The sequence below is a fragment of the Colossoma macropomum genome, unplaced genomic scaffold (assembly GCF_904425465.1).
Source record: "Colossoma macropomum unplaced genomic scaffold, Colossoma_macropomum, whole genome shotgun sequence".
Lineage (NCBI taxonomy): Eukaryota > Metazoa > Chordata > Actinopteri > Characiformes > Serrasalmidae > Colossoma > Colossoma macropomum.
The window spans coordinates 10,838,273-10,861,928 of NW_023494784.1; the positions used below are offsets into that span (position 1 = coordinate 10,838,273).

The window sequence follows — 23,656 nt, forward strand, 5'->3', positions numbered from 1 at the left end:
AAGAAGACGTCTACATGTCTGTTAGATTCATTATAATCATCATGCTTGTTTATTTAAACTCTGCAAACATTGTGGTAATGGTCTTATTTCATTGTTAAGTGTTGGTTGGAAACAAAAAGGATCAAAATCTTGGAATGCTCGACAAAAAATGCCAAGTTCTTACCTATTCATTAGGCCAGGGGTCGGCAACATGTGCCTCCGGAGCCGCATGTAGCTTTTTTACTGCCCTGTTGTGGCTCCACAGCAGAATTAGATTTTAGGTAAAAATAAAATAATCCTCCTTTACAGTAAAATAAAGCTCTGCTGATCGTTCAACACAGTTTAACAATAAATGGTCTTAAACACTGGAGCTAATGTATAACTGCTAATTCACACTTTAACTCTGAAATTTGGCGTGCAGACTGCTGGTCACCATAGCAACGCAGACAACAATCTCTCGCAGCTAGTTGTTAACGAAAAGGCAAAGAGAAATATTTAAGATGAACATCGAAAATTTGGAGGCAAATGGACTTATTTGCTTTTATAATCACTCCAGCTGGTTTCCCGATACGTTTAATCTGCAGCGAGAAACTGTCGAACACTAACAAGTCACGAGGCTTCATGCACCATTTAAGGTGGAATGGAAGAATTCAAGCAAGAAGCTGGCGAATGAGAAGCGACTTCAACCTCGTAAATAATCAAACGTTGAGAGATATTTTACAAGTAACTATTCTACTTTTGCAAAAATACTTCCTGCTGGAGATGCGAGAAAAGCAGCTATAGCTGAGCTAAAGCTTAAGGCAGAGCGAAGTAAGTCTGCGTTTTCATACATACATCATCTAAACCGCTTATCCTTCTGGGTCACGGTGGGGTGCTGGAGCCTATCCCAGCTATCACTGGGCAGAAGGCAGGCTACACCCTGGACAGATCGCCAGTTCATCACAGGGCAGACAGACAGACATACACATTCACACCTAGGGGCAATTTTAGCTTGTCCAATCAGCCTGACTGCATGTTTTTGGACTGTGGGAGGAAACCAGAGTACCCGGAGGAAACCCACGCAGACACAGGGAGAACATGCAAACTCCACACAGAAATGACCCTGGTCACCCGGCCGGGAATCAAACCCAGGCCCTTCTTGCTGTGAGGCGACAGCGCCACCCTGCGCCACTGTGCCGCCCTGCATTTTACAGCTAAGATGGTAAAATGGATATAAAATGTTGTGGCTCCCAAGGTGGTTTGATTTTTATTGAAAGGACAACATGGCTCTTCTCAACATTTGGGTTGCGACCCCTGGGTTAGGCCTTCAGGAGCTGAACTGAAGGCCTTACATGTTAGATTAACGATCATTCTTATTAAGACATGGCAATGGAATCAACCAATCACATTTGGTTTTACAATGGCTGAGACTAATTTCCCGAGAAACAACACTCTAGGCCTTCTGGAAGTTCAAGATATGTCAGTCTGAATATGAGCCGTAGTCTAACCAGGTTTCAGTAAGTTTTTAGAAATGGAAAACAGTGGCAGCAGCTCCAGGTCAGGACTCTTTGCTGAAAAAATAATTGTAACACAAAATATAAGGTCAAAAATATGCGAATGTTTGTTACAAGCTTCAAATAAAACATGGAATGTGTTTTAATGTCCATATCTAAAATAGAATGGCCAAACATATTTATATGAATTACTCTTAGCTTAGCGCTTACATGCTATTAGAAATCCCTTAAGGGCGCTAGCAGAAATTAGCATTTTTGTGTTTTTTTCCCAATTTTTGACCAACTTTTCACATTTATGGCCATAAACTGAAGGCCTAGCTCTAACAGTTGTAGTTTGCAACTGCCCTATAGAATGTTTTGGTGGGAAAAACCCTTCATCAATGAGCTTTAATTTTCTGTTCATGGCACCTTTTAGACCCTGTGCTTCACAAGTGAGCAGTTTATGGGCGGGGCTAAGCTCAATTTGCGTGATAAGCTACAGCCTTAGTAAATTGAATGTTAATTTTATGCACATTGTGAGCGCAAACGTAAAGTTTTTCCGTACGTCTATCCCTCTGTCTCAAGGCTCAGTTTTCAAAATTCAGTTAAAGAGTAAGAGTGTGTTAAAAGATAAGCGACATGGATGAAAAGAAGGCACACATTTCTTCAGTGTTGGTGTTCGAGGTTTCAAGCTCAGTGACGGTACATTCGGGCATATTTCACTGTGCCTTGATAAATAAAACACAAACCCTAACGAGCTCATCTCCACATTCAAAGCCTGCGAAAGGATCGATACTCCCAATTCACAGGGCTGCCGTTGAAAGTTCATGACGTCTTCTCCTTCTCCTTTTCCTCCTGTAGCTTCATTTGAGGCTTTATGTTGGAGGTGTCGTATACATTAAGGATAGATGCACAGGTGGCTTCCGGGAGCTGCGTCCCCTGAGCTGCATGAACGGCTGAATTATGGATGAGGGGAAAAAGCAGCTCTGGTCCAGAATTTTGGGATTCTGGAAGCATCCCCCTCTCCAACCCCTCGTTAAAGATTTAGGGCCCCTCCCAGCCTTTTGATGTCACCCGGTGGGGGTTCTCCAGGCATCAACACATGCATGTGAATTGGATTGGACACGGGTGCTGTGATCTCAGCTATTCATGGTGGCTGAGGCTGCTCTCTGATGAAGGCATACCTACTGAGTACAAGGAATTTTGGAAAAAAAAACTTTATTTTGATATCTTGAGGTGCTCAGATAGTGTAGAAGATGATGGTACAACTCAGTGTCTGGATATTTTCTGAATATATCACAGAATCAAACAATGTTTAAGTCTGCACTAAAAAAGTTAATGTCCAGTATGTTCAGATCCAACACACCAGGCTCCGATATTCAGATGCCACCGAAGGCCTTTGCCACCAGAATCAGCTGTGATAGATTAGGGTTGAGGCTAAACTCTGCAGGGTAGTAGATCTCCAGGACCAGGAGTGGGCAGATCGTTCTACTGGAGCCTGTTTAACTACATATAATATCCATGTTAGATTTTAAACAAATACAAAACGAGAGAGAGAGAGAGAGAGGGAGAGAGAGAGAGAGAGCTTGCCCTGCACATACGGTGAGTTTGGGAGCAGTGTAGCTGTAGTGAGCCTGCAGTTCAGCACAAGCATACTTAACACCATCTGCTAGCCTTCCGCCTTAAACAGGCAAATCTGCCGGGATGAAACATTAAGACCGTAATCCTTCCTCGCGCTCTCTGAGCATTCGCACTGCGCTAAATCGCAGCCATAAGAACTCGAGTATCTTTAGGAGTTCCTGCTCTAATCGGCAGCCAAGACGTTTCCGTTTTTTTTCCATAGTGGTCCCTCCCCCGCGTGAGCCGGCCGCCTCAGGAGGGAGGCAGGGAGCCACTGGAGCTAATTTAGATGCAGCGTGCCTCCCAAATCACATAATAACATCCTGAAAAGACAGAGGAGACCACACCAGAGGAGCGTGGCCTGAGCTGATCTTTTCCAGACCGGCTCCGGCCTTCACTCGCCACCGGTCCCTACCACCTCAACCCCTACGGACTTGTGTCTCAAACATATGTGTTTGTTTTTGTACATTTTCAAGACATTTGGACTGAAAGGAGAGGTTATTATTAGGACTAGGTTTAGGTTAGAGCTTAAAACATTTGTATTTCCTATAAGTCTTTACTTTATATATAAAACATATGATTACATATAGGAACTTAACACATATGGAACTATACTCATCTACACTCATTGTCCATTTTATCAGCTCAACTGACCATATAGGAGCACTTTGTAGTTCTACAATTACAGACTGTAGTCCATCTGTTTCTCTGCATACTTTGTTACCCTGTTCTTCAGTGGTCAGGACCCCCATGGACCCCCACAGAGCAGGTATTATTTGGGTGGGTCATTCTCAGTACTGCAGTGACACTGACCTGGTGGTGGTGTGTTAGTGTGTGTTGTGCTGGTGCGAGTTGATCAGACACAGCAGTCCTGCTGAAGTTTTTAAACACTGTGTCCACTCACTGTCCACTCTATTAGACACTCCTACCTTGTCAGTCCACCTTGTAGATGTAAAGTCAGTGATGATAGCTCATCTGCTGCTGCACAGTTTGTGCTGGTCATCCTTTAGTCCTTCATCAGTGGTCACAGGACGCTGCCCACAGGACGCTGTTGGCTGGATATTTTTGGTTCTCAGTCCAGCAGCGACACTGTGGTGTTTAAAAACTCCAGCAGCACTGCTGTGTCTGATCCACTCAGACCAGCGCAACACACACCAACACACTATGGTAAATGAAGCTGATAAAATGGACAATGAGTGTAGATACAAGAAGGTGTACTTAAAGAAGTGGCTGGTGGATGTAGATACCTTCATGTAGATATTACTTATAGGACATATGATGATGATGATGATGATGATGATGATGATGATGATTATTATTATTATTATTATTATTACATATAGATACTTGCACAAATAATACATATGAGACATATTACATATAGATACTTACATAATACATGGGACATATTCTTGCATATAGGTACTCACATATATCTAATCTATATGGGACATTATCACAGGAGTGTATTTTGTATTACTAGAATATGAGAATCTATTAGTGTACCAGTCAAAATAAGCAGAAGAAATGCCCTTTTTGTGTATGGCTGCTACCACAGCTGGCAAAACAGACCTGTGAGCCTTTTGTTTTACAGTCGAATGTTCAGTTTTTGTGAGTCTCTAAGTCTAAATGACTCCAAGCCTGAACGTTACCTGTAAAGGTGTGCTGATAATGCACTGGGTTTTGAATGAGCAACCACTAATTATGTTAAACTAAATGTGTGATTTGTCTGTTCAGTGTTTTGTGTGGGTTTGTTGAATACATGTGGCTTTGTTGTGTGGGTGTGTGTGTGTATATGTCTGGTTTTTGTGTGAGTGTGTGTGTGTGCACACACTCATAACAGACTGTTGTTCACTTATAGGCTCTTATAGTTTATGATTGTGGCAGAATCACTTTAAAATTCCATCTGTGGAGCTTGTGGAACTGCAGAAAAGTGATTTTTAGTCTTTATGTATTGTTGGGTTATAAATCCTTTTAGAGTTATTTTTAAGATTTCTGTCTGTCTGTCTAATTATCTCTCCATCTGCCTGTCTGGCTATCCATCTATCTGTGTGTTTGTTTATTTATATATCTGCCTGGTTGTCCATCTATCTGTCTGTCTCTGTCTGGTTGTCTGTTTGTGTATGTATGTATGTATGTATCTGTCTGTCTGTCTCTCTTGCTGGTTGTCTGTCTGTTTGTCTAGCTGGTTGTCTGTCTGTCTGTCTATCTATCTTTCTGTCTGTCTGTCTGTCTGTCCATCTCTGTTTATCTGTTTCTCTTGCTGGCTGTCAGTTTATCTGTCTGTCTGTCTGTCTGTCTGTCTGTCATTCTGTCTATCTGTCTGTCTATGTATCTGTCTGATTGTCTGTTTGTCTCTCTAGCTGGTTGTCTGTTTAACTGTCTGTCTGACTCTCTGTTTATTTATGTATCTGTCTCTCTGTTTAACTGTCTGTCTGTCTGTTTGGGTCTGTGTTTATTTATGTATCTGTCTCTCTGTTTATTTATGTATATGTCTCTCTGTTTAACTGTCTGTCTGTTTAACTCCCTGTCTGTCTGCCTGTCTGTCTGTCTGTTTGTATGTCTCTCTAGCACTTTCTCTGTGTATCTATTTGTCTGCCTGTCTGTCTGTCTATCTCTGTTTATATTATATCCTGTTCATCTGTCTCTCTAGCTGGCTGTCTATTTAACTGTCTGTCTGTCTGTTTGGGTCTGTGTTTATCTGTCTCTCTTGCTGTCTGTCTGTTGAACCGTCTGTCTGCCTGTCTCTCTGATTGAGTCTGTGTATATCTGCCTCAGTAGTAGACTGTGCTGTGTTCGTGAGCCGAGGGGGAAGCAGGTTTCATATGTGTGCGTTGTTTGTGTTGAGAGTGAAGCGGCTGTTTGTGGAGGATGAGTCACTGTGGAGAGCTCACAGTTTGTCTAAAGGCGCTCGTTTTGAGCGGAGAGAAAAGCGCTGTGTTTTCCACTTCAGATCCCCCGAGGCACGGCTACAGGAGCTCCGAGAGGGAGATAGGGAGATAGAGCTCTACCTCACTGGGCTGTGGGCTCCTTGTGACTCAGCAGGTCAAGGTCAGGTATGTGTGGAGATGTGGTTGAGGTTATGGCCTGTGTGTGTGTGTGTGTGTGTGTGTGTGTGTGTGTGTGCATGTGTGTGAGTGTACTAATAAACCATTTGTTTGTGGAAAACATTATCGGACATTGTGTTGTGGTTGGTCAGGATGGTCACAGCACGCTGTAGAGAAAGACCTGTAATTTCTTAGAGGGCTTATTTACATATTTATCTATCTGTCTGTCTGTCTTTTTATGTATCTATCAGTTTGTCTGTCTCTCTAGCTGTTTGTCTATCTATCTGTCTGCCTGTCTGTCTATCTGTCTGTCTGTCTGTTTATCTATCTATCTATCTATCTATCTATCTATCTATCTATCTATCTATCTATCTATCTATCTATCTGTCTATCTGTCTGTCTGTCTGTCTGTCTGTCTCTTTTTTCTGTGTCTCTAGCTGGTTGTCTTGTTTATCTATCCACTGTCTGTCTGTCTGTCTGTCTGTATTTTTAATGTATCTGTTTGTTTGTCTGACTCTCTAGCTGGTTGTTTATCTGCCTGTCTGTCTATCTCTCTGTCTATCCATCCATCCATCTATCCATCCATTCTGCCTCAGTAGTAGACTCTTGCGTTACCTGTCTGCTGTCTTTAAGGGTCTAAACTAGCCCCGATTTTAAAAGCTGCTTAATTCGAGGCACTATTTCACACAAGTGTGCCTCTGCGAATAGATAAATTACTGCTTCACACTGGAATATTTCATCACTCTCGTCGTAAAGTGGTCACGTGTTTGAGTGCCATTGGAGGAAACAGCAGTGTGGAGAGTGGCGGCGTGATTTGTAGGTTATAACTCCAGGGGTCAGATTCACTGTGAGCTCCATTTGTCTTTGGTTTAATTCCCTGCTTTCACAGCAGGGCTGCATGACATATCATGTGTTAATACTCATCGAAATACTGGCCTTTGCTATACAGAGACTGCAGACGGTTGTGTTACTGGTCCTCTAACCAGTAGCTAAATTAGTTGATTGTATGCTGGGAGCATCCTGACCAAGTTTCTGAGAGTATTTGGATGAATCTGGGAATGTGATCCATCCAAGAACATGACTCAGAAACAGAATTAAGAAATGAACCAATAATTTTGGCTTCTGTGGTCCAACCACATGTTATTCCTAAACTAGAATAAAATTTTAAAACAGTTAATTCTGTTCCTTCTATGTAGCCTATAAGTAGCACTCATGCATTTAAAGATTTCATAATGAATAGACCTGTGGATTAGTCTTTGTGAAGTTTCCCCAGTGCATAGCTATGAAATTATAGCTGTTTTTTACATTATTGTAAAAAAATATAGTATTTGTATAATTTTCCAAAGTTTGTCATGATAAAATACGATGTTTCACTTTATTTATGAAGGTTAGCAATTTTTTTTCTTTGATGAAGTGAAAACCATGGCACACTCTGTTAAATAAAAGCCTTTATTATAACATGGCTATGGAAAAATCTCTCAACACGTTTCGGCTTAGCAAATTCCCTGTTTAAATTGCATAGACATGCTAGCTGGCTAAATGGTTGACCATCATGACAGAGTACAAACATTTTATGTACGAGTGCAGAAACACACAGAGGACATTTAAAATGGTCTAATTATAGGTTGTGATTACTAAACAAACGTTGTAGGTTATACATAAATAATAATATTAGTATTATAATTTTAGTAATATTATTAACTTGGTCAAATTCTTGTTAAGTTGTGAACTACACAAAGTTATTTTTTGTCATTTAAGTATTGTTTAATTTTTTTTTTACATTATTTACTGCTATCAAAGATTTTCTAGCAAAGTACTATTTGTTTATAATTTAATTTTTGTTCCTCGGGCTGGTTTACCGTCCTGGTCAAAAATAGCACACTCTATATGTGCTTTATGGTCTACAGGTAGGAGTCAAAAAATAAAGTTAAACGTAATGACCGAATGGTGGTTACAAGCTCCAATTGTTCATGTTTAAGCTGGAGCTCAGAATGAATGTCATGAAATGTGAATATACACCACCGCTAGCCTGACGCAAACATAATGTAGAGAGTTTAGGGAGTGTAGCATTATGCTAGCAGTACACAACATGGGAAATTCACCATTAAATTCACTGTTGTATTAAACTTAGCTGTTTAATGACACAGGTGAGTGGCACAGGTTCATGATTTTATGGATTATATTTTCTGTTTTTTAGTGCAAACTAAACAAAATGAAAGATTAACAATTCAAGCTTTTTGTTACTGAGCAGCTGGCAAGAAGACAGTCAGCACATCTAAACAGCCTATCTTTTCCCAATTTATTGATAAAAATGTCATCGCTGTCATGACAACACCTCGTATCTCCAAAATAGTAACTTTACAGGAGAAGTAAGAGGAAAAAAGATGTGTAACTTTGAACAGAAGTTAATGGAACAAAGTTTATTTGGCAATTTTGAAGCATTTCTTTTGGTCTATTCATCAAGCCATTTTATCACATTGTAAAGGGCAACTGGTGTTTTCAAATTTTATTTAAAAAAATTAATATTTTTTAAAAATAACAAAAATGGAAATGCATGCTTTTCTTCCAACAGCGTCAGTATATATTTTAGGTCGATTTAATTGTTAGCAGTTTTGGTGGCGCCCTCAATAAAAAAAGAAAAAAAAAAACAAAAAAAGAAAGAGAAGAGAAAAAAAAGCTTAAATCAAATTACACCATGGGCCAGATGTTTGTAGAAGCCGTATGTAGCAATATAAGCTCAATATGGATATTTTGTTCATATCATGCAGCTCTGATTCAAAGATAATAGCTCAGACCTGTTCATACTTGAACAGTATTAGCAGACTTATCCTGTCTCGGTGCACTTTGCTAAATAAAGTACTACATTTGCTGTCGGAAGAAAACCTCATTTCCTCATGATGAATAGACCAAAAGAAATGCCTCAAAATTGCCAAATAAACTCCTCCATTTTTGTTGTTTTTCAGTTTTTGTAATAATTTTAAAATACCTATTTCCCTTTACATAGTATGTAAATTTCATGATGAATCGACCCAAAGAAACGGCCCAGAGTTACTTGGAAAAAACGTCTGGTTCCATTGACTTACATTAAAAATAAACTTGTTTTTTTCCTTCTGCTGTAAAGTTACCATTTTGGAGATATGAGATTTTCTTCCAACAGCAGTGTTTTGTAGCTTAAGCTTAACACAGCACCCTCCTCATCTCTGTCTTTCTCGTTCCCTCTCTCTAACAGACACCCCCATGCACAGACACCCACGCACACACATTTACTTACTTATTACTGGACTCCCAGAGGCCCGGCTGGTTACTGCTTACTCATGCAGGTTTGGCTGAGAGCAGAGTTACGGTCATCAGCACATTAATGTGCGTGATGAAGACACTTTAAAACGGCAGTGAGTGCCGCTCAGCCATACTCAGCACACCTGACAGGCGAAGCAGAAATGCTGTCATGTTCTAATAAATGAAGATCTTCATTCAGATGGGTTCAGCAGCATGTCTGCAACAAGGCCTGTCCTGCATAGCAAGCATGTTAATGCTCTTCAGGGAGCTTCAAATCTTTTGAAACACTGCAGGGGGCAAAAGTGTACAGTTCTTTATGACTGCAGCGCTGCGGTTTGTGTTTGTGTGTTTGTGCACACAGAGCAGTTTGGATGCTTTGTTATTTTTTCATACTTTGTTTGCATTATTTGCTTCAGATCTTCTGCACTTCTGCTTTCTGATGACCCTCCAGCACAGGACCGATTTCAGATGAGCTCAGGAGAATCAGAAAATGTGTGTTGATGACCACATTCACTTTACTTAGACTGCAGCTTGTCACACAAACAGAATGTAGCCCCGCCCACTAACGTACAGGATTTAAAAGGCGCCGTGAAACAATGGAGCCGTCAACAAGTCTGACTCACAGAGTTCAGTGATAAAGAGGTAGTGGCGTTAATAATTGAAGTTCTTTCCCACCAAAACATTCTACAGGGTATTTCTCTACTCCAGCAGAGGAAATAGAGTTTGTGATAACACAGGCGAGTGCATGTTGCATCATTACGGGATATTTTTGCACCACGTCTTCTCTGGTCTTCATCTGGTGCTGAGAATTTAAACTGTCTTATTCTGGTAGTAATCATGTTTTAAGCACATGTATGAGGCTCATGTCGCTGTCTAACTGCTACGTCTCCTGCCATTGTTAAAGAAAGTCTCCCAAAAACACTTCTTTTGAGAAACTGATGCAAATTTACGTCTTGTTTAAAAGGCGGAGGAAAATCAGCTTGAACTGACCGTCACAAGTTTCTGTAAAATAAGTGGAATTTGTGGTCATTTGTGGCCTTATCATTTCTGGTAGCTAAAAATATTATTATACATTTTTATTCAATAGAATCATGCTTGTATTTAAACTCTAGTATTACAGCTTGTATTTAAACTCTAGTATTACAGCTTGTATTTAAACTCTAGTATTACAGCACTACTCTTGTGTCATTTTTAAGTTTAGATGGAAACAAAAAGGTTAAATCTTTGAAAAGCCCAGCAAAAAATTGGCAAATCAGGATTTTTTTTTCTCTGTGATTTCTAGGTAGATATAGCTAAGCGAGCTCTCCTATTGGTTAGGACTTCAAGAAATGAAAAGAAGTCCTAACATGTTATTATTAACTATTATCAACTAGGAATACTAGAAGAGACACAGAACCCAGAGGATTCGGAGCGCTGGGGAAACCTGTGACTAAATCTACTGATATATAACAATCTATCAACAAAATGCTCAGTAAAAGCAAACAACCTGATAACACGTCTGAACGATTATGCAGACGGGGGCTTCATAGCTGACAGAGGTTTCCCTGTTCCACCTTAAATAAAGTTCTTTATAGAACCATTTTCTTCACTAAACAATCCTTAAATAACCTAAATTTCTCAGAGTAAAAAGAGTAAATGTAAATTTGTAGAGCCACAGTGAGTAACGGTAATAGAGAAGACAGGAGCCAGGCCATATGCGGAGTTAGATCAGGACACAGACTAGTCCAGAGGCACACTACTGACCAGTGTGAACCATCTCAATGAGAAGGAGAGGAGACTGGACATAAACTGACTGCTGAAGATTGAACAAAGATCAAGGAGAAGGCAGGAAGACAGAAACAAGTGTGGTCAAGGCAAGATCAAAGACAGAAGGGTAAACAGGTTATACTGAGCAACAAAGCGGATCCCAGAAAGATGAGACGACTCGCCTCATAAAGGCCAGAAAGGTTCTTTGGAGTGATGCCGTAAGAGGGCCACCTTTCTCAATCAATGATTCTTTCATGAACCCTTTTCATAAATACAGCATGAAAGTTTGAAGATCCATTTTGACTTTTAAAGAGCCTCCAGGTAATTTGAAGATTCTCAGCCCAAAGGTTTTTCTTAGAATTGTACATCCAAAACTACTTAGAAGCTTTCATTTTTTTAGTGTTTATGAAGCTGCTGTCTGAGATAAAGAGGTGATGTAAGAAGAGAGACAAATAGAGTGGTTTGGGCAAAAATATAGGAGTCGATTAGGGCCAGTGGAAAGATGAATAGGTGCAGTGGTAGATCGGCTCTGAGGAGCTGCTAAACCACTTAGGCAATGTGGGTAGAAGAAATCGATCTGAAATGACAATGCTAAGAAGAAATGGTCCGACAGTGACTGACAGGATCAAAAGTTGCTTAGTAGGTTGGGACAGGAACAATAGAGTCCACTGGAACTCTCAGAAAAAAAGATAGGAATTACCAGAGGTGAGGGACAGAAAAGCAGAGGGAATGGTCACTGTGAAAGAGAAAGAAAGGGTGTGTCTCAAAAGCTACTGAGCTCTCTAAGTAGCCGCTGTCTACATAGGCAGCTGTCTAAGTAGGCAGCGTTCCAACCATCATCTATCCTTATAAGATAGATAAATGAGACGCTCTAGTTAGACAGCAGTGATGTCGCCGCTTGTTCCCGCCCACTGCACGAGACCGGCGTTTACTGACCTTAGCCGTCAGAATCACAGTTAGCCAACATGGATCTGCTCTGGCAGTTTATATAGCGATTTTAATTGTATTTGCTCTGAATGAAACAGCAAAATAGACAATAGTTGTGGTCAAACGCGGAAAGTATAGCCCAAAAAATCAGAATAATTTACATTTGAAGACCATCTTTAAGCAAAAGTTGCGCCGCGCTGCATCTCGGGATTGCCTCAGCGGCTGAGGAAACATCCGATGCTCTCTTGATATTTGGACAAAATTAGGGACCTCAGTAGGCAGCATATTTGAGATATCTAACAATTGGGACAGCCTTCTTGTTGGGAGCGCACATATTGTGACGTAAGATGCTGTCTATGTAGAGCTCACTAGGTTTTGAGACACACCCAAAGTGTGCTTAGTCTTTCTTGAGTGAAGGTAGGACTGTTAGAGCAGGAAGACAGTGTACAAGTGTACAGCGCAGTACTCCAGGACCAGGATTAAGAACCTCTGCTGTACCAAAAGTAGCTTGCCATGGGGTAACGTGATGAGGGATAAGAGAAGGTGGGCTCCACAGTTTCTGAAACTGAAGGGCCCAGGAACAGCAGATGCTCCGAAGCTGGAAGAAGACCAGAATCTGGGACACCTTGCTTTCAAAAATATGTTTCAAGCTTGTTTTCCTGGTCGGTTTGTAGTAACTCATCACTCTGAACAAAAAGCTGCTTAGCATTTTTCTTTGCAAAACCTGTAAGAACATCAGAAAAAGGTCCCACTTTGGAAACGATGCCAAAGCCTACACTATGTATCCCCTAGTTGTTATATCAGCACTCAGACTTTTCAGTTTAAACCACCTTTGGACCCAAAAATGTTCAATATGTGCTTTTAACGACAGCTGGGAAAAGAAAACTGTCAAATCAATACCTTCTCTTCATAAGAAGGAAGACACTTTGATTCACAGGAAGCTGAGTGTTGAAGCTAAATATGCCCTAAAGATTACTGCACAGCCATTTTATGTTGGTAAAAGCTTTGCTGGTATTTTTCTTTCTTAATTAAAAATTTGAAACTCAAAAGAAAAGTTTGAGAAGGCAAACATGGTTCCTAAACTTTTGCCAGGCACTGTATCACTGCCAGAGGTGCTTCCACAGGGGAGCTGATAGAGGCACGGTCCAATCAGGGATGAGCATGACCAGAATGGGCTCGGTGTGTTATGCTGAATCAGGGGTCGGTGACCCAAATGTTAAAAACAGCCATTTTGCCCTTTCAACAAAAATAAAACCACCTTGGGAGCCACAACATTAAATGTGCATTTTATTCGTTTTCCCATCGTGGCTAAAAATATGTCTTAATGTGTGCTGATGTCCTAAATATACTATAAACGAAAAAGCAGACTTACTTTGCTCTACTTAAACTTCAGCTCAACTATAGCTGCTTTTCTCACATCTCCAGCAGGAAACGTTTCCAAAAAAAGTAGAACAGTTTCTTGTAAAATGTCTCTCAATGTTCGACTTTTTACGAGGCTGAAGTCGTTTCTTGTTCGCCAACTTCTTGTTTGAATTTTCCAGTTCCACCTTAAATGAAGGTCACTGCTGCACAATTTAAGGTGAAACGGGACACTTCGAACAAGAAGCTGGTGAACGAGAAACTGACTTCAGCCTCACGACTTTTTAGTGTTTCTCGTTGCAGGAAACCAGCTGGAGTGATTATAAATGCAAATAAGTCCTTTCGTCTCCAAATTTTCAATGTTTGTCTTATGTCTTTCTCTTTGCCTTTTTGTTTGCTACTAGCAAGGCCAGATTGTCTTTGTTGCTATGGTGACCAGTAGTCTGCGCCAACCTTCAGGGTTAAAGGGTGAATTAGCAGTTCTACATTAACTCCAGCATTTAAGACCATTTATTGTTAAACTGTGTTGAACGATCAGCAGAGCTTTATTTCACTGCAAAGGAGGATTATTTTAGTTTATTTTTCCCAAAAAGTCTAATTCAGCTGTGGAGCTGCAACAGGGCAGCCAAAGGGCCGCATGCGACTCCGGAGCCACATGTTGCCGAACTCGGTGCTAAATGTATGAAGTATTTTAGTGTTTGCGTCCTGTCATCCTCCTTATCTGTAAACTAAAAAGTTCTTCTTTTATCCGCTCTGCTTACAGCGCAGCTATCGTTAATATTCCCCACACGCTCTCGCCCTATCATGTCCAGCGTTTTCTGCTGTCTCTCCTTGAAGAAAACCTTGGAGAAAAATCTTACTGGCTCATTAGTAAACAAGAAAAACTCTCACTTTCAATCTCAAAGTCTTTTATCTTTACTGATCACCCTCAGCATAAAATCCAGTCCACTATCCAAACACAGATATAATACAGAGCACAGGGGCTGCAGTATGGAAATAAGGACATTATTGTCCGTGTAGTGGTGCTGTTTTCTCTTCAGGAGCAGTAATGAGTGAAGGATCGTTTCCCAGGGGCTAAAACAGCTTTTTCATTTTTTGCTTTGACTGCAAAACAGATCCTCTTCATAGAGCATGGCTTATGTGTGAGTAAATGTTGGAGAGGCTGCAGTTATTTGCTCTTTTATTCCGTGTGTGGTGGTGATGATGGTGGGGGTGGTGATGATGGTGGGGGTGGTGATGATGGTGGGGGGTGGTATGTTTTAACTATAGAGATTGACATTTACACAGTGACAAAGGCCGATCAGGCAGTGTGTTCTCTCACTGCTGCACGGTTAATACTGGGTGTGATCTCATTGCTAATTACATGCTAATGATGCAGCATGAGCTCATCAGTTTTAGTCATACACACACACACATACACAGTGTGTGCATGACTACATTAATACAGTACTGTGATGTGAGGTCATACATGTAACCTTGTTGAAAAAGAATTGCTTGAAAATAGCCCAACAGCATTAGAATAGTTACAAACCAACTATTAATGCAGCAAATTTAATTACAAGTGTAAATATTCAATAATTATAAAAAAAGAATATTTTTGGTATTCAAAAAGAGAGTTGAGATTTTGAGAGCTGATTTGAAGACGGTTGGTTCCAGATTTCTCCTTAACACTCCTAGCTACTGCATGGATTTGCTAAGTTCCATTAGCAGCATACTTTATTTAACACAATGAAGCATTGATTCGTCAAACCAAGTGTTGAATGATGACTGCAGTTAGGCTTTTTTTAACCAAAATACTGATATACATAAAATAATTGCTTATTATATTAGTACTTTTTCTAAGAAAGTAAGCCCTTACTGCTTGTTGTGTTATTTTCTTAAGTGCCTAGAGCTATGCTATTTCACTATGTGAATATATATATATATATATATATATATACATATAGTAGCATGTTCAAAATCTTCTACTTGTTCATTTTAGAGTATTAGTTTTGCAGCATTTATTTGCTGTGCTCTTTAATAAAGCCCAATGACTTGTGCATCAGCTGTGCCTTCTTTAATTATAAAAACACTACACACACACACACACACACACATATATATATATATATATATATATATATATATTGGAAAAGCATAACATAAAATATTTGCTCATGCCACATTTAAAAGTGTGTTCTCTGAAATGTGTAATTTGACCAGAGGTGCTCAAACTTTTGCACATGCCTGCATGTGCAATATATAAGCAATTGCCTGCATGTAGTAATATGTCCAATATGTATTTTGTATGTGTGTGTAAATACCTGTTTGTAATGATATGTAATCATATAAGTGTACTATTATTTGTAATTCTGAGTATCTTAATGTAATAAGAATATTTCAAACCTGACCCTAAACCCCTCATTAAAAAGCAAAACAAAACAAACATACAAACACTAAGCCAGGAGTTTTGTTGGACCTGTAGATTAGCCCTGTTTTTCGCTGGTCTGGACATTTGTCTCCTGTAGATGTATGAAAACACACACATACACACGTTTGCCATCTTTTTGCTGGTGTCATTCAGGCTGTTAATACATGCGTCTCATGCATATTTAAATAATGACCCATGCTGCTCTTTCTGCAGGTGTAAATTGGAGGTTTTCCTTTCTCCTTGTTCTTCTCCCTGTCCTGCCTGTGCTCTACACGACTCCACCCAGCAGCCACCGTCCTCCACACACTCACACACACAGCCACCATCACCACCTGGAGCCCACCACTACCTGAGCAGGTACGACCCCCTCACCTGGAGTGTGGCAGTGAGATCAGGACATACAGTCCTCAGAGATGTAAGACTGTCAGTCACTTATGATTGTGATAATACAGCATGGCTGTGAGTTAGTTCAGTATGTAAAATATAGAACAGAGCAAATCACAAGAACTCAGCATGACTGAAAACGTCTGCCGTCTCGTTTGCAGCAATCAGAAGCTGCAGAACAAACTGCAGTGGTGTGAAAGAAACTGTAATCAGTATCTAGCATCACCAGATTCAGCTAGAACTGTGCACTAGTGCAGGACAGTGTTGATAAAATTCAATATCACAATATTTTCCAAATATACATCAGCATCTCACTATCAGGTGATATTTAAGCGCGTATTAATAAAGTTAATGAACCCATCCCACCTAAGTACCGATACTCTATACCCAAAATGTCTTATATGTCTGACATGTCTGGCACAGAAGGGAACCTTGCATAATGCTGTATATCACTGCTGTCGGAACAAAACCTCATATCTCCAAAATGACAACTTTACAGGAGAAGCAAAAAACATACTGTATTTTTAATGTAAGTCAATGGAACCAGACTTTTCCCCAAAACATTTTGGGACATTTCTTTTATACCATTCATTATGAAATTTACACACAATGTAAAAGTCAACAGGCCCTTTCAAATTATGTCAAAAACTGAAAATGACAAAAATGAAGATACAAGGTTTTGTTCTGACAACAGCATTATATTAATATATTCACCATACATAAAGCAGATTTCTAGAATGAAATATATGATTTATTTAGTTTTCAAAACAGTCTGAAGAACCCAGTAAATTACATACATTGCAGGTCACTGTCGGGTCCTGGATACTATGACTATAGTGCACAAAATTGGATAAAAAAAGACTGCTTAGAAACAGGGAGGGTATTTTCTGTGATTTAATGTTATCCACAAAGATCTTTATCTATCAGTGCCACTAAAGCAAATGATCAGTATCGTTGTGCGACAACAATACCTGTATGGCAGTATAGATCACATATCACTTAGCACCACTGTGCAAAGTTATAGCTTTATGGTGACTGTCGAATGCAGCAGCTTGCATCGTAGTACAGTAGTGGTGTCCTGAGAGAAGCGTACTAAACAGAGTTAGCACAAAATTGAATAGATAGAGGAGGTAAACGCAATAAATAGTTCTCGTTAGAGCAAATAGTGTGTGTGTGTGTGTGTGTGTGTGTGTATGTATGTGTATGTGTGTGTTGGAGCCCTGTTCTCAGTGCTTTAAGAGCTGTGTGTGGGCTGTATGCGTGGGAATAAGCGTGACGCACGCAGGCGAAAAACCCAAACAAAAGCCTGGTAATAGAGACTGCTCTAGTTTTCTCTCCATCTACCATGCTACCTCTCTCTCTCTCTCTCTCTCTCTCTCTCTCTCTCTATTTTATATATATATATAAAATATTTTTTAAAACACTGTGTTCACTCACTCGCTCCACCTTGTAGATGTAAAGTCAGAGATGATAGCTCATCTGCTGCTGCACAGTTTGTGTTGGTCATCCTCTAGTCCTTCATCAGTGGTCACAGGACGCTGCTGGCTGGATATTTTTGGTTGGTGGACCATTCTCAGTCCAGCAGTGACACTGAGGTGTTTAAAAACTCCAGCAGCACTGCTGTGTCTGATCCACTCACACCAGCGCAACACACACTAACACACCACCACCACATCAGTGGTTCTGCCTGCTGAGAATGATCCACCACCCAATTAATACCTGTTCTGTGGTGGTCCTGTGGGGGTCCTGACCACTGAAGAACAGGGTAAAGGTGGCTAACAAAGTATGCAGAGTTACCTTTTTGGAAATGTGTTTTAACACTTCACCCTACCCCTCTATCTCAACAAAAATCGGGACACCCTACCCCTAGACGTGAACGCGCAAATCAGAGGGCTAAGGGCTGAGTGGTGGGGGCGAGGAGTGAAATCGGATCGGGCCTTAATATTAATAATTCTCACTCATAGCTCATTGAAACAAGCTTTCAATCCTCACCACATTTGTGTTTATAGGTAGAAGATAGAAGATAAAAGACATTTGAATTTGATGTACAGTTATTGTTTTAGGCCTGGTTTGCATGTTTTGTCATGTTGTTTCTCCACATCAAAACAAACATAACGTTGGAAGTGCAGATCTAAACTTGTCAATACTGGCCATATATTGAATATAAACCTAAATACACAGTTTTGCACGGCAAGATTTAAATATTTTTTTGTTTAATATGTTAAGTTATGGAAAATTGACAAAGAAACCATGTTTGTTTGTATTAAAGCATATTGAAAAGCTTGGTGTCCCCAAACTTTTCACAGGCAGGGTCTGTATGTGTCTATCAGCTGTAATATTCATCCACAGTAGCAGTGTCAGTGCTCTGAGTCTGCTGTAAGGAGAGTGGAGGGTGGGTGGGTGAGCTCTCTGAAGAGTCTATTGGCTGTTTACTGTGTGTGTATTCATGCTGGAGAGTGAGGGGAGGCTGGAGGGCAGATGAGCCCACGAACTCACACCTACACAGAAGGAGAGCAGGAGGCTGAGTACCTGCCTTACCTGCAGTGTCTGGTGTAAAACAGTGGATAGACAGTCACCCACTGAACCAACAACACAAATGTGCGCAAAACACTGAATTGATTCAAAGTCAGGGTTGAAAACACATTGTGGACTTTTAACGGACTTTGTTTTGCTTTGAGTGATCCTATAACTTAATTATGTTTATTTGATTAAGACAAATGTTTGAACATTACATTTTGTCATTACCGAAACAATCATAACACTACCAAACTATACCCACCATGACTAGCGAACACAGCTTTGAACAGCTATACACATATAAGGTCATCATATTTTTCATCCTTGGGACACATTTAGTACAGAACAATGGGCTCTAGCTGCTCACTATGTGGCCATGAGGAACAGGGATGCAGCCTCACTTCCTGCTCTAAAATGTAGGGGTGTGGCTGAAATAAGGCTCCGCCCACAGACTAAAACTCTGTAGTTCAGTAAAATATTTTTAAAATATAAATTTATGATAAATCAAAATATTCTGACTTCAGTTTTAATTAAAAAATAAAAAAGTTTGAAATCATCTTTAAAAAAAACAACCCCATTTCCAGAAAAGTTGGGATGCTGTGAAAAATGTAAATAAAAGCAAAATGCAATGATGTGCAAATCATTTAAACCCTATATTTCAATGAAAATGCTTCAAAGAAAACATATCAAATCAAAATTAGAATTTTTTTTTAGAAATCATGGACACTGTGTCCTCCGGTCTAAAGGCCAATCAGCTCGATATTAGTGCACAGTTCAAAAGCCAGTATTCATGATGGTATAGAGGGACATTAGGGCACATGGCATAGGTGACTGGCACATCTGTGAAGGCACCATTAATGCTGAATGATATATACATGTTTTGGCAACACATGCTGCCATCCAGATGACGTCTTTTTCAGGGAAGGCCTTGATTATTTCAGCAAGACTACGTCAAACCACATTCTGCATGTATTACAACAGCATGGCTCTGTATTAAAAGAGTCTGGGTGCTAAACTGGGCTGCCTGCAGTCCAGACCTGTCACCACTGATAACATTTGGTGCATTATGAATTTAAAAATACGACAAATGAGCCCCTGAACTGTAGCAGCTGGAATCCTGTACCAAACAAGAACGGGAAAACATTTCACTTTCAAAACTACAGAATCTGGTCTCCTCAGTTCATAAACACTTACAGAGTGTTGTTAAAAGAAGAGGTGATGAAACACAGCGGTAAACATGACCCTGTCCCAACTTTTTTGTATCATGTTGTTGGTATCAAATTCAAAACGGGCATATATTTTTCAAAAAACAATAAAATTTCTCAGTTTCAACATTTGGTATGTTGTTTTTGAAGCATTTTCAATGAAATATAGGGTTTAAATGATTTGCACATCATTTGCACAGCATTTTGTTTTTATTTACATTTTGCACAGCATCCCAACTTTTTCAGAAATGGGGTTGTACACTGAAGGAAAGTTATTATTAGCATTATTTTCACAAGTGTAAGTTTAGGGGTGAGAGTTTGGGACAGACACATCCTAATAGAAAGTAGCCAAGACATGCTTTTTGTACATATTTAGCTTATTACTATTTAAATCAATGCCTTGGGTTTAAATAGATAGCTATATAGAACCTTTCTGAACAAGGTTCTATATAGCACCCAAAAAGGTTCCTTTATTGTTACAATGTCAAGCTTCACTCTTAGAAAAGATGGTTCTTCAAGTGTTCTTTATAGAACCATGAACACTCAAAGAACCCTTTGTGTGATTAAAGGGTTCTTTGCATTATGAAATGGTTCTTAAGACTGATGGAAACTACTGCACTGAAGATGGCTCTATATAGAACCTTTTTGAAAAGGGTTCTGTATAGCACCAAAAAAAGGGTTCTTCTGTTGTTACAATGTCAAGCTTCACTCTTAAAAAAGATGGTTCCACAAGGGTTCTATATAGAACTATGAACTCTCATAGCACCCTTTGCATGATTAAAGAGTTCTTTGCATTGTGAAATGGTTCTTAAGATTGATGGAAACTGCTGTGCTGTAGATGGCTCTATACAGAACCTTTTTGAAAAGGGTTCTATATAGCACCAAAAAAAGGGTTCTTCTTTTGTTACAATGTCAAGCTTCACTCTTAAAAAAAGATGATTCTTCAAGGGTTTATATAGAACCATGAACACTCAAAGAACCCTTTGCATGATTAAAGGGTTCTTCGTATCATGAAAGCGTTCTTCAGATTAATGGAGAATGTGTTATAGATGGTCCTATATAGAACCTTTTTGAAAAAAAAGATTCTACACCAAAAAGGGTTCTTCTCTTGACATCATAACACCGCTCCACCTTTGGTATTTTGTAGATGCTGTGAGCTGCATGAGTGACGAAGAAGTCATTCCTTAAAGCTCATCACGCTTTGGCATGGTGGAGAAGTGTAGTTGTGACAGATCAGGGGCAGATGGTAGAATGCGCTTCAGCCAAATGTATTGCAGGAGTTTTCCAAAACTTGTGGTCATTCACAGTAAACACTGGTCACTGGCAAAGCCTCGGCAGCATTCATGAAGCAGGAAAAATATAACATAGGCTTCCCCATTATGGAAGGAAAAATTCACAATAGAAAGACAAGTTAAAGGATTAAACACAAACTAGAAACAGTGACCGCAGCTTAGAATCACAGCATAAATATACAAGTTATATATACAGTCGTATGCAAAAGTTTAGACGCCCCTGGTTGAATTAGATTGTGTTGATTTTCTAAGTGAAATTAAGTGAACACGTCTACTACAGAGAACACACACCTGTGCATTTTAATGCACAATTACTGTTTATTTACTGAATTTAACATACTGGGGAAAATGAAACAGAAAATGTGGACTGTGCAAAAGATATGGCAGGTTTTATAGTATGTGTTTTAATTTTCAGCAAATAAATTGAAATTTTGAACGAAAATTTGCAGAAAAATGTCACATTGTGCTCACAGTCTGTTCTCTGCACAGGACTCGTTAACTTATATAAAGAGCCTCAGACTTCTTACCAATCCTCTCTTCTCTTCTCTTCTCCTCTCTTCTCTTCTCTTCTCTTCTCTTCTCTTCTCTTCTTTAATCAACTGTTCTCTTCTCTTCTCTTCTCTTCTCTTCTCTTCTTTAATCAGCTGTTCTCTTCTCTTCTCTTCTCTTCTCTTCTCTTCTCTTCTCTTCCCTAATCTTCTCTTCTCTTCTCTTCTCTTCTCTTCTCTTCTCTTCCCTAATCTTCTCTTCTTTTCTCCTTTCCTTTCTTCTTTAATCTTCTCTTCTCTTCTCTTCTCTTCTTTAATCATCTGTTCTCTTCCCTAATCTTCTCTTCTCTTCTTTTCTCTTCTCCTCTTCTACTGTTATGATGTCAAGCTTATAACAATAGAAGAACCCTTTCACAATGCAAAGAACCCTTTAATCATGCAAATGGTTCTTTGAAGAACCTTCTTTTTGTGTGTATAACAATAGAAAAATCCTTTTTGGGTCAAAAATGTTTTATACAGATCATAAACATATTTACATTTATGCGTTTGTCAGATACTCTTATACAGAGCCGTGTGTGTGTGTGTGCGTGTGTGTGTGCGTGCGTGTGTGCGTGTGTGTGTGTGTGTGTGTGTGTGTGGAGAGACCAGCGTTTTCACTCTTACATGTCACAGGCAGTGTATAAATGTGGGAAACCCATCTGAGACAGCGGGACATGTTTGCTGCCGTAGCGCTCGAGGCTCTAACCTGCAGCCCCTGCAGTGGAACGCTCTACTAATACTAGTTTATAATCTGTGCTTTCAACAAAAATTCTCTTCTCATTTAAATGAGCCTCGACTGAGGAATGAGGTAAAATATAAACCTGCTTTAGTTATCAGTGATTAGTGTGACTTGTACAGGTTTAGAGCTGGTGTTGTGTACTGGGGGTTTAGTGCTGGTTGTAAACAGCCCCCGGCTGTGTGGTGGATCCCTGTGGATGGCACTGTGGCTCTACGTGGAAGACATGCTGGCCTTCTGTCACTCTTCTCTTCCCTCATGACATCACCAACACTGTGAGAGAGAGAGAGAGAGCTGAGAGCTCTGCAATGCAGCAGCAGAGAAACAGTGAGTCAGAGAGAGAGAGAGAGAGAGAGAGAGAGAGGGATGGGGGAGAGTGAGAGGGAGAGAGTGGGAAGGAGAGAAAGGAAAAGAGAGGGAGAGAGAGAGAAAGAGAGAAAGCAAAAGTGGGGAAGGGAGAGAGGGGAGAGAGAAAAAGTAAGAAAGAGAGAGAGAGGGGAGAGAAAATAAGAGAGAAAGACAGCGGAGAGATAAAAAAGTGGATGAGCGAGAAAGAAATGAGGGGAGAGAGAAAGAGAAAGTGAGAAAAAGAGGGGAGGGAAAAAGAAAGAGAGGGGAGAGAGAGAAAGAGAGATAAAGAAGAGAGTGGGTGAGAGAAAGAGGAAAAGAAAGAAAGAAAAAGAGCAGAGAGAGAAAAAGACAAAGAGAGTGGAGAGAGATTAAAAAAAGAGAGTCGGTGAGAGAAGGTTTGAGAGAAAGAAAAAGAGAGAGAGAGAAAGAAAAAGTGGGGAAGGGAGAGAGAAAAGAAAAAAGAAAGATAGAGAGAGAAATAGAGCGAAAATACAAAAAAGAGGGGAGAAAGAATGCGTCAAATAAAGAAATATACAGAGGAAAAAGAAAAGAGGGATACAGGGAAGAAAAGGGAGATGGAAGGAGAAATATAAAGAGAAAGATATAGAGAGAGGGGGAGAAAGAAAAAAACAAGATTGAGGGAAAGAGATAGAGAGAGAGAAATAGAGAGAAAAGATGAAAAAGGGGAGAAAGAAAGAGTGAAACAAAAAGATACAGAGAGGAGTGAAAAAAGAACAAAGGATACAGTGAAAAAGGGGGGGGGCGGAAAGAGAAATATAAAGAGAAAGATAGATAAAGAGACAGAAGA

At 39.8% G+C, this 23,656-nt stretch overlaps 1 protein-coding gene across 1 annotated transcript in view; it reads left to right on the forward strand.

Moving 5' to 3' along the window:
• Positions 1-23,656, forward strand: part of map2 (microtubule-associated protein 2) — a 222,915-nt gene that overhangs the window by 91,172 nt on the left and 108,087 nt on the right. The window contains exon 3 of the mRNA XM_036577613.1: positions 16,050-16,193. The gene's annotated coding sequence lies outside the window, so the exon portion shown is untranslated. The remainder of the gene's footprint in view (positions 1-16,049; positions 16,194-23,656) is intronic.